General features: G+C 43.3%; 1 protein-coding gene across 1 annotated transcript in view; it reads left to right on the forward strand.

Annotated features, from left to right (window-relative positions):
- ST3GAL1 (ST3 beta-galactoside alpha-2,3-sialyltransferase 1) overlaps nt 1-14,558 on the forward strand; it is a 77,454-nt gene that overhangs the window by 3,087 nt on the left and 59,809 nt on the right. The gene's annotated exons all lie outside the window — the stretch shown is intronic.

Consider the following 14,558-nt stretch of genomic DNA (forward strand, 5'->3'; position numbering starts at 1 on the left):
GGGTCCCGATGTAGGTTATTAAAACATGGGTATGAATTCTAGGAATTAAGGTGAAGTATGGCAGAGATACTTAGCCTCCCTCTGCCACAGTTTTGCCTGACTGCATCAAAGCCTGTCTGTTATGTTTATGGTGTGCCTCCTAACTGATAAGTGAAAATCTAACTCCCAGGTATGCAAGCTGAAAGTAAACTCTGGGGTTATCTGTCAGCTCACAATTCAGAGGAATTGCTTACAACAGCGAGAAAGCTCCTTGACCCATACAGACATTTCCTGTTCAAGACATGCAGCCTTGCAAAATGTTGTTGTAAATGTTTGTATTGCTCTTTTTACCACAGTGCCTGTGGCAGCAGCCAGCCAGTGGAGGCCATGGCTAGCCCAGGAATGTGACTGCTCCCATCTGCCTCTCCAGTCCTGGCAGGAATGGTGTGCCTGGTGCCACTGGTGGGATGGACAGCTGCCTTTGCAGCCCATCCAGGGCACATGTGCATCCCTCTCTGGGCTAGCCTGGTGTCTGATTCGCTGTCCGGTAGGCGTCTGCTCTGTATCGCCCAGCATGTGTCTGCTCCAGGGACCTGGGACTCTCCTTCCAGGCTTCAGGGGTCTTGGCTTCTCAACTGTAGTGTCTTAGTGCTGTTTGAACAGCCCTGGACTATCTGTCCTTGTCTTCTGACACCTGGCGTTGTATTTGAGACTTCAGGAGGGTGGGTTTGATGTCCAAGGTATCTTCAGTGGCACTTGAAATGTGTTTGGTGGCCAAATTGACCCTGTGGGAGCTGTGTGTTTTCTGGGTACAAGCGTCTATCTTATGAAATAGATAACCTTATCAACATAAGTGGTCTCTGTTCAGGATGTATGTCTGTTAGTTGTTCAAAGTTGTTACTTCTTGTGACCCCTCTTGTCCTGATAACTGCTCTGGGCTGACCTGGCACTAATTAACAGCAGCCACAGAGGAACTGCTGTCACCCTTCTGGTCACCTTTCCCACTCTTACCCAACCTCCTCTTCCCACTGGTGCCACGTGTCCCACGCTCTGGTTTGTAAGTAGCAGTTGCTTTATGTAAAATGTCCTATAAAACTTTGAAAAGCTCTTTTAAGTCACAACCCCCTGAAGCTGTGAAATAGCTGTGGAATGTGGAAAATGGGGGGCCTTGACAGACAGGGAGCTCTTTTTAAAAGAAACTTCCCCCATAGTATTGGCAGAAGCTTGCTCTGAAGCATGAGTTAAGATTAGGAATGTCATCAATTGTAAAGACTGTAGTAATTGTTAAAATACAATTCTGGGGGAAAGGAGGGTGGAAAGCAATTCTTTCCTGGCTTTGCTTCACTTTGAACTGCCTGTGATTAAGTTGCTTCATCTGGAATGACATGCACATCCTTCCTCGGGGAGAGGAGGATTTGTGCCCTGTGTACGAGATGAGCAAACCTTTGAGCAGAGAGGAGTTGTGCTGTTTCTGGAAACCTGTTAACCTCATCAAGCCACATCTGTTTCTCTGGGCCAGTCCCACAGCTATTTCTGGCAAGCAATTGCAAGGTATCCTAAAATGAAAAAGAGACACAACATAAGTGGTTGAAACTTGCACCTGGTGACAAATGTTTGAAGCGTAGCTGTCATTCTCTGAGGACATCATCTCAATAGAACTTTTTTGTTTGTTTTTTGTAGTACCTTTTCCATCTCTTTGGAAGTCCTTTGTCCAAGCAGGTTTTCAGTGCAGGCTCAGCACTCTATACCTTTCCATCCCAAAGGATTTGAAAAGAGGACAAGGAGGAATGGGGTACAAGTTACAACATTCCCCACCTTGCTGGTGCCTGACAGAAGACTGCTGCTGGCATGGAGGCAGTCACACATGCTCCTGGTATCCCCAAAACTGCTGCTGTGGGCTCCTTAGCCATCTCTTTGGAGGATTGTTCTGCACAGTAAAAACTGGCACAGTGACACTGAGGTATTAAGTCTGATGCAATTTTAAAATGTCTCTGGACTATATAATTGCTACTGACATTTTTCCAGGAGCTGTGGAGTTTTGGATTTTTTTAATTTTTGTTTTTAGAGCTTTGGTACACCACAACAAAACAAAGGTTTTTCCTTTTAAAGGACACTGCATTATTTCTAGAGGCTGGATCTTCAATCAAGAACTTAATCTTACTTATCTGAAATACTTTGTGTGCTGACACATCACAGTGCTGTACCAGCTCGAAAAAGAAATCTAATTCTATCAAATCTGCCAGCTCAGTTAATATGACCCTGCCAGGGAAGCATAAGGCATCACTTCCAGTTCTTTTAGGAAGGTATCAGATTCCCACTGCCAGCTCAAATTCAAAGCACAGTGCATGTGGCCAGGTTTGGATTTAAAAAAAAAAATTCTAAGGTACTTCTTGCATCCTGGCATGCAAAACCACAGATCAAATTGGAAGATGTAATCTGAATATTTGGGTTGAAACATAGCAGTTTGAGTCCTACAGACAGTCCTTTGGGATTAGCCTTGAAGCAGAAACCACTCAGAGACTTCTACAAGCTCCTGTGTAAAGAGCATGGTGTAGGGCTACCTGCAGCTTGAATCAGAGCTGACCTGACCGTTTTTGTCTCTTTTTGACACTCTGGAGTGCATCCAAAGCTGCCAGGGTGTGATAAGGACACTCATGCCTGTATCTTGAACTCCTTTAGCCTGATGGGATATGGTGATGCCTGCTATGGAACCTGCAGCCTGCATTACTGCAAGACTTTGCCTGGAAAAGCTGTTGCTCCATGCATCTAATGCTTTCTCTTACTAGAGCATCACTTAAATCAGTTTGTGTAAATTATCTGACTTAGACTTTTTTTGGTGACAATACTGAGAAAAATACTCAATGACATTGAGTTGAAGCAATTTTTAGTTTAGCAAAGGCAGGTCAAAATAATTATGGTTTTGAGAAAGTGATGCATTGTTGCTTTTAGATTTACTTTATCTTAATTCCAGGTCCATTTCAAACCTATCAGGTAGTCAAAATCACTCATTTTGAAAGAACCAAGTTTGCCTTCAGAGATGTCAGAATGATTCCTCTGAATTTGATATGATTGTCGCAGTTTGTCAGCCAATAGCAATACTGATATTATAGCTGAATCTGGTGTTTTGTTTCTTTTCTCTTTGAAACTATTTTTGTAGCGAAGTTATTATTCTTTGTAAGATTTACCCCGTTTTTCTCTTCAGAGACAATTCTATATATTTCAAGTAAGAAAAGGATCTCTCCTGTTTCTCAGTCTGGTGCTTATTAGAAGAATTAGAACTCTTCCTTCTTGATCTCTCTTCTCTTTTCAGCTCCTATATCCTCTGCTTTTCCCCTTCAGTTAAAATCTGCCTTTATTGAGAAGCATTGACTTTATGATCAGGTCTTCTGTGGCTTCACTCTGCCTATTAAACCAGATCTGCTGCTCTTCTCAAGCAGCTGGCTTGATTCTAGCCTTAAAATTTAACCAGAGAAGTGAAAATGAACTTCTGCTTGCCCGCTATCAAATGTTCAGCTTCACACTTCAGACTCTAATTCTGAGGGCTACCTAATATCTCCAGGGGATCAAGCAGTAGCACTGGTGAGAACACAAAGCAGGTAGAAACTGAATTTGCAGGGAGGACATTAATGCATATACAGCAGCTGAGAATGCCACAGCCACTGGAACTGTGCAAGTTATCATGGAATCATGGAACATCCTTGGTTGGAAGGGACCCACAAGGATCACTGAACTGGCCCTGTGCAGGACATCCCAAGAATCCCACCTGTGCCTGCGAGTGTTGTCCAAATGCTTCTTAAGCTCTGTCAGGCTTGGTGTTGCAATCACTGCCCTGGGGAGCCTGTTCCAGTGCCCAGCCACCCTCTGGGGGGAGAAGCTTTTCCTGGTATCCAACCTAAACCTCCCCTGGCACAGCTTCAGGCCATCCTGTCCAGAGCTGTGACTGATCACCTGAGAGAAGAGATCAATGCAGCCCCTCCTCTTCCCCCCTTGAGGAAGTTGTAATTGCAGTGAGGTCTCCTCAAGGCTGAACAATCCAAGTGACCTCAGCTGCTCCTCATGGCCGCCCCCAAGGCCCTTCACTGTCTTCATAGCTCTCCTTTGGACACTTCCTAATATTTTTCTATATTTCTTGTGTTATGTTGCTGTTGTGATGTTATGATGAAGTTTTCTCTTGTGCTCTGGAGACTGCTGTAATGGCAACACAGAAATACAAGGGAGAACTGCATTTCCCTTTGTAAAATGTCAGGAGTTAAATAGACCCTTGCAAGAACTTCCCTTGTTTAGAAAGGCATTATTGAAATGTAAACTGGCTCTTACAAAATATCATATGGAAACCAAAATTGTCTCTTCTGGTGCTAGGAGGAAGAAAACTATTTGGGAGGGCAGTGTGAGGATGCTTTATAAGTTTTACTAAAAGGTAGCTCCCTTCTCTTGGGCTGCTGGAAATACCTATGGTGTGGCTTGCTGGTGTAAGTGGGGACTCTGCAGTGGATTCATGGAGAAATTCTGGGCAGGGAACACAGCTGTGGGGTCAGGATATGGCTTTGCTTCAAGATTGCAGCTATAGGCAAAAAGACAGCTCTACCTATTCTGATGTCTGCCATGTGGTGATGTGAAGTGCCCATGGAAGTACCAACTGTGTGTGAGATACTGAGAGCTTCTTTAGAGCTTCAGGAGGGTTTTTTCTAGTTCCATCTCCATTTCTCTCCTTCCTGAGTAGGTACTAAAATGTTCTTTAGTTCTGCTTTTCAGGATTTTTCCCTGTCATGCTTTAACCCCCCAGACAGCAGCTAACTGTCACAGCCACTCTCTCACATTCCCTGAAGTGGGAGAGAACTGGAAGGGTAAAAGTGAAAAACCCGCAGGTTGAGACAAATTTAATATGTAAAGCATAAGCTGCACATGGCCAGCAAAGCAAACTAAGGAATTAATTCATCACTTCCCATGGGCAGGCAGTTGTTCAGCCATCCCCAGGAAAGCAGGGCTCTGTCCCCCATAATGGTGAATGGGAAGATAAAGTCCATCACTCTGAAGGTGTCTCCCTTTCTTCTTCTGCTCCCATTTTCATATGCTGATCATAATATGACCTTGGGTCATTTGGGGTCAGCTGTCCTGGCTGTGTCCTCTTTGAGTTCCTTGTGCACCCTCAGCCTCCTTGCTGGTGTGGTAGGGTGAGGAGCAGAAAAAGGCTTGGCTTTGTGTAAGCTCTGCACAGCAATAATGAAAACATGTGTGTGTTACCAGCAGTGCACCCAACACAAATCTAAAACACAGCCCCATACCAGCTACTGTGAAGAAAATTAACTATCCCAGCCAAAACCAGCAGAGTCCTTCTTTTGCACATTCTTCCTCTCATCCATTCTTTTTCCACAAATTCTCCTTGCTTGAAGAAAACAGACTATTCCTGCAGCTTCCACCAACCCCCTTCCTCCCCTAGGCTTTGTTCTCTGCATGCTAGGATCAGAGTGAACCAAGACAGCAGGAGAGCCAGGGACACTTAAAGTTTGCATCTGAGGACAAGTGTGTGGTGTTGGGAGGACGCACTTATGGCTGAGAACTTGGAGTGAGGGCCTGGCCCCTCTCAGCTCCCTGCTCCAGACTTTCTGGCTGCAAAGGACAGTATTTCAGTTTCCTGGAGGTTGACTTCCGCCTGTGAAGTGGTTGGAGATTCCAGTAAAGATGTAAACACTGCCCTTTTGACCAACAGCTTGATTCTTGAACTACAAAAGTAAAGGGAAATGTACCACATGGAGAAAAGAGATTTAGAGAAGGGATTCACTGTCTGCCACTCCATTGAGTGGTGCAGTCATCAAAGATGTATGAAAGCACAGCTGATGCAATATAAATCATCTATATTTCTGTTTTATTTACTACAATGAGGTTATCACCATAGTGCTACAAGGATTGTGCAGTTGTGCTTTATCCATGTGGCTGTTCATGAACTTGTTTTTGCTTGCCGGGATCCTAAGACCTTACAGCGGAACAGTGTCATTGACTCACTGTGGCTGTCACAGCAGATTTTCTGCTAAAGAGTATGCAAAAATAGATATGCAAAAGTAAAAACTTCTTCAGACCCGGAGTTACAGAGAAAAAGCCTGTATTGTGGTGGCAGAATGTGTGAAACAGCAGCAGCTTCACAACTTTGTGATATAACTATGAGGATGCTGGACCACAGCTGTCCTGCATCCTGCTGTTAAATCCATATCTCTCCAGTTCAAAGACAAGGATGTTGTGTGGGACAGTATGTCAAATGCTGTGTACAAGTTCATGTAGATGATGCTGTGGAAACCCAGGACATCCCTCTGGCTGCCTGGAGACCCTGGTAGGGGACTTGGAGACCTTGGCATGAAGTCAAAAACACCCGTGGCTTTGATTTTAGCCTGTGGAAAAAGCTGCCAACTTTGTATGAGGAATTGCAAGCCACAAGGGTTTGAGTAGTGTGGTAGTTGAATTAACACAGGGCGAAAACGTAGAATTTTGGGGTTTTTAGAATGGGGTTCAAGGGGACAAGATGGAGAGATTTGGGCATGTCCTGACCTTCTTCTCCTTCTTCTTGTCCTCCATGTCTTGCTGTGATGGTGACACTTTTCTATTGGTTTAAGGTAGAGACACACTGTCCAACATCAATGATAGATATTGGCATGTTATTGTAAACATAGTACATGTAGTTTTTAGTATAAAATGTAAACACCACCCTAGAGGGCAGACAGAATGCCATGGACGTCTTGCTAAACAGAGCTCAGCAGGTCAGAGAAAGAATGTTATAGATAAGAGAAAATAAACAACCTTGAGAAGCCGACCCTACGCATTCAGAATTCTTTTTTTGGCTGCGTGGGCTAGGAAACAAAGACTTTTACATTCTTGGGGTCACCTCAATACCTGGACCCCAAGATGATGCCAGTGGCTCTTCCCTCATCACATAGCATTGTAAGACCCTTGTATGCCCATTGCAGAAGGCCACCAGATTAGTCAGGAACAATTTTACATAATGCTCACAATTCAGTTAATTACGCCAAAAGTTGTGTGTTAACGCCCAGGTCAGACACTGATTTGTGTTTCTCCAAAAGCTCTGTAACTCTGTTGTGTAAAACACCCAATGCTTCAAACAGAAATTACCCCAAACAACTACATAACTGTGAGGCCAAAGAGCAGAGGAACAGGAGATGGAAACTGGCTGTTTAAAAATACAGGGTTATTGAAAAACAAATGGTGATACAGTAACTGCAGAAGTAGCTAAAACACTTGGAAGTAGTAGTGAAACAAAGGAGTTTAGGATAAGCTGCTTCTCCCCAAGGCCACAGTCTCCTTTTGATACTGAGCTGAGTATTGGCAGAAGATGTTGCTATGGAATTGCAATTAATTTTGGAATGATTTAATGAAGGAAAACAATGGAGGCCTGTATAGAAAAGAATCAATAGGTTAGAATTACCAATCAAACTCCTTTTGAGGGAGATGTCTCTGTTTCACAGAGCACCAGAAGAGGCTGCTTGTTTCTTCCTCTGTTGCCACCTGACCCGCTGCTGCTGTAGGACAGGGGCTCATTTGCTGAGCTTTGTTTCTGCTGTCTTAGGAGGACACACACTGTTCCTTTGCCTGTAAGTGGTCTGGGTGAAGAATTTTATCATTGAATCAATTAAGTTGGAAAAGATGTCTAAGATCATCAAGTTCAACCATCAAACTACCACCAACACCACATTCACCCTTAAACCATGTCCTCAAGTGCCACATCCACAAGTTTTTTGAGCAATTGCAGGGATGGTGATTCCACCACTCCCCTGGGCAGCTGGTTCCAATGTTTACAACCTATTTAATGAAAAATAAAAAAGTCCCAGTATTAAATTTAAACTTCCCTGATGCAACATGAGGCCATTTCTGCTCATCTTGTCACTTTTTACTTGGGAGAAGAGACTGACCTCCACCTGGCAACAACCTCCTTTCAGGTAGTTGTAGAGAGAAGGAAGGTCTGCCCCCAGCCTCCTTTTCTCCAGGTTAAACACCTCCATCTCCCTCAACAGGTCCTCATAGGATTTGTATTCCAGCCCCTTTAGCTTTATATACCAGCTATATAAAGCTAAAATTCTACCAGATTAAGGCGGAAGTGCTCAGTGTGTCTACTCTCTTTACTGTTCCTTGGAGAAAAGCTTCCCACACTCCAGTAACAGTAGCCCTTTGTCCCTTTGGCTTAAAATACCCAAGTCCTGTCTGTGGTGACTGTCATCACACTAATTGAGAAACAATTCTAAGAAATTTACCCCGTTTTCAAGTTATTATCTTGGAAAAAGGACAGTTGTCTTGTGGGAACAAGCTGGACCAAGAGTTATATCTTAGTGCAGCAGAAAGCAGTCCTTTGATCCTCCTCAGGCAAGCTGTCAGAGACACACCCAACTTTTTGTTTTTGTTTGTGTGCTTGTGAATTTTTAAAGAAGTATTGCTCAAAATGTCTTTTTTTCTGACTTATCATACCCCACACAAACTGAGAAGTCCTCTGTATTTTATGAAATAAACCCACCAGGCACAGCTCCATTGTGGAAAAAAACTTTTCATTAAGGTGTAACTCTCCCCTGCCTTGCTCTCAGATCCACTAACCCTACGCTTGGCATGTCTCTGAATTTGGCAAATAGTATTATGAGTCTGGCTGTTGTCTGCCAGTATAATTTTTACACCTTTAATGTCTTGCTTGGAAATTTAGTGGCTCTGATGTGCAGAAGGTATCAGTGAGGAGCTTCTCATAGAACAGACTGGAGCTGGAACAAGACCCCAAGGCAACTTGATGCACTTGCTATGGGAGTTTCAGGCTTGCTTGGCAGAGGGCAGCACCCTGAGGGTGGGATTCCCTGGGTGCCATGCAACCCTTCCTGCTCCTGGAAGAGACCAGCTGGCTTTACAAGGGTGAAACTTGGTGCCGTTGGGACTGGTGCCACCTGTTGTGCTGCTGGCACCCTCCTCACTTAAACACTGAGATGTGGCACACTGCCACCTGTGCCAAGGATTAAGTTAAGGGCAAAACTGGGAGCCATTTGCTTGTTTTGAAAAGTATCTCTTCCACAGTCCCTCATTTCTACAAAGGAAACCCCTCCAAAGTTGCCTTTGTTACTTTTGTGTCTAATCAGACTTCAGTTGACAACTCTAGTTCTTGGAGCTGGAAATTCTGTTATTAGGGCGCTGACACTTTTCTGAATATTAAAAATCTCTTGCTTTTATAGCTGTCAGAATCAGTCTTTCAGATCTGCCCCTCCAGCTGCTGTGCTCTCTTGTGAGCAGATTGCTACTTCTGGGCAGGTAAGTGTTGGCATTGTTTTGCCAGGCACCAACAATATTGACTGCCAAGGAAAGGAGGGTGTTTCTGCATCTCGGATCAAGTCCTGTGTTTTGTTTATGATATTCTCTTCTGTCAGAAAAAAAAAATGCTGCATAACACTTTCCCCTGTCTCCAAGAGAGAATAGGGTTGTGCTCAGTAACCCTGAGTGTAGACTTGTTGTGTCTAGTGAGCTCATTAGAGCTTGATCTGCTCATTACCTGGAGACTGTTGAAGGCAAAACCAAAATATTTGAGAAGTCAGCGAGGGCAGCATGCTTCCAAGAGTGAGCATGGAAATGTTGTTCAGCACATGTATTTGAATTGATTGCTGAAGCTGACATCTGCTTACTGATGTTTACAAAGCTTGTGGCTTCTCATAATCTGTAAAACACATGGCATTTGTATGAACAGGCTTGTCAATGGTAGTTCCCTTACCCAAAGCCAACAGGATTCTTCCATCTGTGTAGCAGAGCCCTTTCCTTAGAGCCATCAGTCATCACTGTCTAAGAGTCTAGCTGAAAGTGAGTAAAAACAAAATTTTCTTTCTTACTCTTCCCTTCCCCAAGGAAATTATTTCACTGGTGTGACAGCCCTTCCCAGTCCACTTATAGCTCCTGCTGAATTTTAACTTCCTGTCCAAAATTGTTGGGACATGAGATGGTTAACAGGATCATGTTCCTGAAAGGCCACAGGACAAGGGATCCTTGTCAGCAGTACATGGTGAAAGATTTCAAACCTGATGAGTGGTCTTTAGGGCATGCAGCAGTCACCCAGAGAGTGTCTTGGGTGTTGAGAAAGTTAAAATTGGTTTGCATTTTTTTCAGGAGGTGCAGAATAAAGCCACAGCACTGGCATTATCATGAAGGATATCCTTCAGCCTGCCCAGTCAGCTATTTTAGGAGGCATTAAGTGATGTAAACATCATGGCAGAGACTGAAACACTTGTTGTGGTTAACCCCAGCCAGCAACTAAACACCACTCTCTCACTCTCCCTCACCAGTGGGACTGGGGGGAGAATCGGAAGGGTAAAAGCTGGAAAACTCATGGGCTGTGATAAAAGACAGTTTAATAGGGAAAGCAAAAGCCATGCACACAAACAAAACAAAGAAATAATTTCCTTCTTGCCATGGCCAGGCAAGTGTTGAGCTATCTCCAGGAGAACAGGGCCCCGTCACAGGGAATGGAGACTTAAGAAGACAATCGACAATATCCCAAATATCCCCCCTTTCCTCCTTGTTCCCCCCAATTTGTACACTGAGCATGATGTCACATGGTCTGGAATATCCCTCTTGTCACTTGGGGTCACCTCTCCTGGCTGAGTCTCCTCCCAGCTTCCCATGGACTCCCAGTCGTCTCATCACCATGGCAGTATGAAAACCACCCAAAACACAGCCCCATACGGGCCCAAATCAGACACCACTCCACACCAAATGGAGCAGTGTTTGTGCAAGCTCATGCTATCCTTCTCAGTGGGTAACTTCATAGTTCCCCATCACTTCTGGGATTTGTATCTTTATCTAAATAGGATGGAGATTTGCCACTTGGCTTTTTTCACCAGGATTCTCTAGGTGCACAGTGAAAACCACTGTGCAAGTAGGGGGTCACCACACCATGGTGAATGGCAAAGTTACATCCTTTTAGTTTAGCTGAACAGAGATGAACTTTTCATTAAGGTGGTGACTTGGTTCCTGAGCTTACCTAAAAATAAACAAGGTGCTGACTGGCAGGGTTATATTTTCCCTGCTTAACCTATCAAAGTAGACAATGGCAGGGAAAGGACACAAATTAACTTTCAGATGGCATTGCATTAATTTGTAGCACTGCTGGAATTTCCGTTGAGATGCTTCCTAAGGATGTTGGACATATCTGGCTAAGGCTCTGCTTGTTCTTTCCTTTCATATATACCCAGAACCAGAGACAGATGCTGTAAAATGGAGTAATTAAATGTGTTGATTTCTTGTAAAAATGGTTATTGTAGTTCATTTCATAGTTTGGGGGTAGGGGAGGATTTTTAAACATATCTTCACTCTGCTTGTGTAATTTGAAGGTGGCCTTTTTTCTCTTTTTTTGGTGTCAATTAGTGGAGGTTTTTTGGGTTGGGTTTTGTTTTTTTCTTTTTAAAGCACAAGGCTTATTTAAGAACTTTGTAGACAAAAATACTTTACAATGCCAAAAATCTTCTGCTGTGTGTTCAGAGCAGGACTTTCTTTGCTTTTCAGATCTGAGTGCTTTAGACAGAATGGGAGAAGGACATGAAAGAGAATTGTGCTGTACTTAGCTGAATTAGAATAAGCCCACAAGCACATGGTTTGTACTTTTTAATTCCAAGAGCCTGAATCTGATCTCACTCTACTAATCTCTGAAGGGATTATTCCTGATTTACACCATCCTGAATGAAATCAGAATCTGGCCCTGAAAGCCTGTTTGTACTTCAGACATTGTCTCAAGGCAGCTGACCTGCAAATATGAAAAGGAGACCTGAGTTCCTGTGGGTTAGCTGTTTAAATTTGTCAAGCTAAGTCGACTACAGCTTGTTTAGCAGGGAAATGGCACTGCAAAACCTCAGGCTAGAACCCATTTACCTCTATTGGACTAATAGGAGGTAATCAGAGGATCCTCTTTGGTACAACACAGTGCTCTGCATTTGCATAGCATCTTTCATCTGAGGACATTAAATAACTACTTCATTGCACTTCTGGAAGCTGTTCAGCCAGACAAATCTCTTTAATGACCTGCCACGACTATGGTTGCTAGCAGTGAAGCAAAAATAAGTAAGTACATTGAGTCTCTGGTCATGAGTGGCATCTGTAAGAAGAGGTCTGCAACCTAGAACAGTGTGAAGCTGTTAGCTGAAAATACTGGGGTTTCTGGAAAAAAGGCTATGTCATACTTAGCTGCTGAGAAGAAAATTGATTTTTATTAGCACAGGCTCAGTTAATGTTCACTGAGACAGGTACCAAAAGCAAATGTACAGTTTCAGGGTGGGAAAACACAGGTTGCCTTTAAGTCATCATGACAACTTTTTTAGGGCTCCAAATTAATATTATTTTTGTTTGTATTTTGGTTCTCTACATGCTCATTTTTAAGGCTGTGTTTATATTGAGATTAAGGGAAAGTTGAAAACACCTTTTCATGGGGCTTCTCTAAAGGAAACTGGTATATTATTATATACCTGTGCATATTCTCAAATGAACACGTCACATTTGTCATTCTGCAAAGCACAATTTTGGTGGGAACCAGATGGGCAGCCTCATGCAATGGCTCTCCTATTTCCTTTTTGATTTTGTTCTTGAATTCTGTTACCAGCTCAAATTTCTTAGTAACTATGTCTTTGCCATGCCAGCTTGAGTTGCTCCAAGCTGTAGACTGCAGTAGTTAGATGACTCTGGATGGTGCTGTCTTTATGGACTGTAGCATGCCTACATCCCATGATTCACCCAGCACAATGGAAAAAACACTGAACCTCTGGGACACTTACCAAAAAGGCTCAGTATAGGAAGATTTGGCTCACTCTGGTTCAGTTACCCTATGCAAACATCTACTCCTGCTCTGCAGCTGAGCTGCTTTTTCCTTTCCAACCCGAAAGCATGGTTATGACATTAAATATATTGAACCAAATTTGACATGCACAGTCATTTGTCTGGAAAATACCCTTAATTTTTCTTGCAAAAAGTAAGAAAGTCTGCTACTTCCTCAAAGGTGTATTTAATTTTATTGCTGGTCACTCCAAGTTGTTAGGCATGGCTGATGTAAACCCTGCCTGTCCATCAGCAGAGACTGGAGGAACTAATGACTGTATTCCTGGAGGTGAGACTTCATTGATTCCAGCTGAAACAGCTGGTGAGCAGTGCTCTGAGGAGTTGGCATTAGAATAAAAAACACAGTTGGCTTTGTGTCTATATTTTGTTCATATGAGTAACCCAGAAAACTCTGTAGTGAGGTCTCTGCATTTTTCTGTTTTCCATAAAATAATCATCATCATCTCAGATCCACATCTCTCCACTTTTCTATATTTACCTGATATAAACCAGAGTAAGTGCCATGTAAGCAAATGTGGGATTTACTGCGGGAATGAGAACTGGTTAATCCCACACTCTTCAGCAAAGCTCTCCCTTCCTTCAATCCTATCTCTGCAGCAATGTATCAACCTGGGTCCTCTTCAGTGAAAAAGAATGATACTGGACCTTCCTTTGAAGCTTTTGCTGTTTGATTGAATCAAATTCTCTAAAAATTCTCTCCATCTAAATATCTGCTATAGGGTAAGAGACATTTTCCCCTATTTGTCTCTGCTCTCAGCTGGTCCCACAAAGTCTGTGGCCAAAGCAGATGTAAAGGTGGAGAGATTTTAAAATACACCATATACCAGATATAAAATCTACTGCCTTGCTGGACTGGTTAATGTTGCTTAGCTGACATTTCTGCAGTGTAGGAAAAGCTGCATATTACTGGCCAAGCACTTTGTAATTTTCTGTTATTTCTAAAATGGATGCCAGCAATTGGAAATATTGAGTAATTTTTAATTGAAGTGATATGATCAGTGGGTGATTAGTTTTTGGAGTGCTTTGGATGTGTGCTATGTTGTAGAGACAAGCCATCTGGAGCAGGGCTGTGGTTTAGCTGCTGTAATGAGTACCCATGCACTGCAGTGCCAAAATGACCAGGTTTATTACATCGATGAAGATCTTGAGTAATTCAATTCATTTTCACAGATCTAAATGAACTAAAATGAGAACATAATTTGGCCTGAAGTTTTAGTTTGATGCTCTCAATTATTAAACCAAGGATCATCGATGCATTTTCTACTATGCTTAAAATAACCCAGCCACAGCAAATCAGGCTGTTGAGTTCCTTCCTCTGCCTGCAGCTTTTACCAAATTTACCACAGCCAGGATTCCCCATTTTGCCTGGATGGCCAGTGTGGCTTCATTAGGTGCTTCTTGAATTTGCTGCTCCTCTGACCTACAAGCATCACACTGCCTCTGACCTTGGGGATAGCTGGCAGGGGAGAAGAATCCTGGAAGCACAGAATGAGTTGTGTTGGAAAGGACCTTTAGAAGTCATCTAGTCCCACCCCCCTGCAAGGTGCAAGAGGACCCAATCCACTAGATCAGCTTGCTCAGAGCCCTGTCTGTGCTGATCTTGAACGTTTCCAGGTGTGGAGCACCCATCACTGCTCTGGGCAGCAATGCTCTCACTACTGAGGATTGCTGGGCAGATGAGTCCCGCTGCAAATCTGGGTCAGTCACAAAGCTTGCAGCTTGCATTGCTGCAGGGTACCTGT

This window comes from Anomalospiza imberbis, chromosome 1 (genome assembly GCF_031753505.1).
Source record: "Anomalospiza imberbis isolate Cuckoo-Finch-1a 21T00152 chromosome 1, ASM3175350v1, whole genome shotgun sequence".
In the NCBI taxonomy this organism is placed as follows: domain Eukaryota; kingdom Metazoa; phylum Chordata; class Aves; order Passeriformes; family Viduidae; genus Anomalospiza; species Anomalospiza imberbis.